We start from the raw sequence: 3,644 nt of genomic DNA, 5'->3' as shown, positions 1-3,644 counted from the left end.
TGCGTTGCCCGCTTCCCTAAAAAGTGCTGGACTTGTGGCGAAATTCGAAAGAATACTTTTCATGTCTTGACAGGCAAACATGCACGCACACTCGCAAGAGAGTGGATGCGAAAGCGTGAAACCCATCGTAATAATGCGACACCGAGTTCTTGGACCGAGTAGAGTTTTGTCTTTGAGTAAGATGCTACTGTTCACGTTGCACCAGTCTACGTAGCTGCAATAGGTGTCACTCCAGTGCTGATGAAGGTCTTTCTGTTTGAGAGTATCAGTCTCTCTCTCTGTCGCTTTCTCCCTCTCTCTCCCTTTCCTTTTCCTTCTCCCCCTCGCCCGCTCTCTCTCCCTTTCCTTTTCCTTCTCCCCCTCGCCCGCTCTCTCTCCCTTTCCTTTTCCTTCTCCCCCTCGCCCTCTCTCTCTCCCTTTCCTTTTCCTTCTCCCCCTCGCCCTCTCTCTCTCCCTTTCCTTTTCCTTCTCCCCCTCGCCCTCTCTCTCCAGCTCTCACACCCTGGATGTGACGCTAAGTTAAATAGTGGCACAATCAATAGGGTCTCTATTGCTTTCAGAGACTACACAAGCAACTAAAGCAATCACGGAAAGCATGGTATACGCTAGTCAGTCATACTCGTTGACGTGTGTGTGTGTGTGTGTGTATGTGTGTGTATGTGTGTGTATGTGTGTGTCAGTGTCTGTGTGTCTGTGTATAATATATATATATATATATATATATATATATATATATATATATATATATATATATTCTTTTACGAATGTACAGAATTTGTATTATACATTTTCTTACAAACATACGCACACACAAATATGTATGTACGAGTATGTATATATATATATATATATATATATATATATATATATATATATATATATACATACGTGCGTACATTCACGTACATGCTTGTATCTATATTTTCGTATGTACATATTAGAAATAAATTGATATTTTCATATATGTACATTCACATATATGTAAGTATGTATGTATATATGTATATATCAATATCTATATATGTATGTTTGCATGCGTGTGTATATATATGTATATGTATGTAGCAAGGTAGGTATCTAAAAAGTGAGGCTCAGGTGTTAGTTATGTACTTACGAATATATATATTGTCATAATTCATAACCGTAGGAAAGAAATATATGCCAGAACCGAAATTGGTGTGAAAGTTAGCTTGACTGATTGCCAAGACAGTAAAAGCAGTAACGTAAGAAAAGAAACACACACGCATAAACACAATATATATATAGAGAGAGAAACACAGACACATACGTGTATACAGATGTAAATGATCACCTACACCTCACACTGCAGTTATTGTTAACATGGAAATTGAAGAAAAATCACATCTCGTGCAAAAATCCTTTATCTGATTACAAGCAGATTTCTTCACGTCTTTTTACTCAGTTGTTGATACCAGATTATTATTTCAACATGTATACCCTCCTTAAAACTGTCGCTTTATTCGTTTTTATTCGTTATTATTTTTTACAAAGAATATATTAGACTTTTTCTGCGAAATTTTCTTTCTTATTGCTTTTGGCTTGCTAATTTTTTTTTTTTTTTTTCTTTTCTTCGCCCTTTTTACCGCAGCCATTTTTGTATCGTCTGCTTCTTTGATTTTTTAAAAAAATTCTTTATTAAATTCACACACGAACGACATACTGTGTAAAATGTGGAATTGTATATACGGAGGCTTTGAATCATAATATATACATTTGCACTAAAATACATGGGTGTATGCACACACAAACACACATATACATGTATGAATATTTATAGATTAATATATGTATACATGCACACACATACACAGAAACATATACATATGTGCATTATGTGTATGTACGAGTGTGTGTGTGTGTGTGTGTGTGTGTGTGTATGTAAAAAAATATACCTATATATACCTATATATACCTATATATACCTATATATATACCTATATATACCTATATATATATATATATATATATATATATATATATATATAATGTTCACGCTCTTTCTCTCTCTCTCTCTCTCTCTCTCTCTTACACACACGTATGATACACCTCAATATTCTTTCTGTTTGTACATTCTTTTAAATGTGACAACAATTATCCTTGTATTTTCTATTCTTTATGTTAATATCTTTATTGAGAAATAATTGCCACGAGGTATAATTAAAGTTGTTTATCAACTTTCAAATATACGTCTACATCGTAAAATTCACGTAAACCTATTGGTACGACTCTATTGTACATGCATTTATAAATAATGTTCTGCATAGAAACAGAAATATAATATTAAAGTTTTACCAATCTAAAGACTGTCTTCGGTGATGGCCATTCCATCTAGAGCTAACGAACTTATATTTTCTATTTTTGAATATGACAGTTTCTGCATATATTTCATCTCCAAAATGAGAAAGAACAAAGTAAATGTCAACAGAATTTGAACGCAGTGTGCGACTTAATCCACCCATTAGCTAAAGCCGCGTACATTGGGATTATGTCGTTGTCACTGTACGAATTATAATTCTTTTCATTTTATTTATTTATTTATTTATTTTTTTGTACAGGAAATATTTACTCTAAGATAAATCAAATGACTTTTAGCCGGGATGGAAACCATGTTGTCATCTCTCATTTTGAAAGGATATAGCATGTGGTTTAACAACCTATTGTAGCCCCCACCCCACTATCGATATATAAAAATCAACAATGAACAATAATATAGAAGGAAATCAATCAATTTATCAGATAAATCAGACGAAATAAAACAAAACAAGATGGATGCTGTTTGTGTAGGATTATATCTTTATTTGTTGTAGCTTCTCGTTGTCTGCCTCTTCACTTGCTGTTTATTAAAATATTCAAAGATAGAGGGGAAGAGAGAGAGAGAGAGAGAGAGAGAGAGAGGGAGAAAAAGAAAGAAAGAAAGAAAGAAAGACCGAGAGAGAGAGAGAAAGAGACAAGGAGGCAGAAAGACAGAGACTGAGAGAGAAGAGATAGGATGCGCAGAGCGAGAGAGACAGTCTCAATATCCCAATTTATCACTCACTCATCCATTCACTCACTCAGTTACTTACTCTCTCTCACCCTCTCTATCTCTCTCTCAACAATGGCTGTGTTTACCTAATCAGATATATCAACATTTGTGTATATTCGTGTATGTAAACACATGTATGTAATTATATATGTGTATGTGTGTGTATGAATTTTTACACATTCAACACACACACATATATATACGCACATGCATACATCACAAAGGCAGTGGCATGTATGTGTGTGGGTGGGGGAGTGTGGTGCCTCGTATGCGTGCATGTTCATGTGGTTGCATGTATGCCTGCGAATATGCAGGTGTTTAATGTATAGACGCGTATGTATACATGTATATATATATATATATATATATATATATATATATATATATATATATATATATATATATATATATGTATATATATATATATATGCATATATATGTATACTTGTATGCAAGTATGTATGCTTGTATGTATATACGTATGTGTGTGTATATGTGTGTAGGAATACAAATAAAAGTAATCAAAATTCAACCAAAACCAGTCGTGCGTGTCGTCCATCCGCTTCTGATGTGATTCATTGAACTGGAACCACCTCGG

This window comes from Octopus bimaculoides, chromosome 18, assembly GCF_046866305.1.
Source record: "Octopus bimaculoides isolate indiv1 chromosome 18, ASM4686630v1, whole genome shotgun sequence".
Classification (NCBI taxonomy): Eukaryota; Metazoa; Mollusca; class Cephalopoda; order Octopoda; family Octopodidae; genus Octopus; species Octopus bimaculoides.
The sequence above is the reverse complement of the archived record's forward strand: the minus strand, read 5'-3'. Positions refer to the sequence as shown.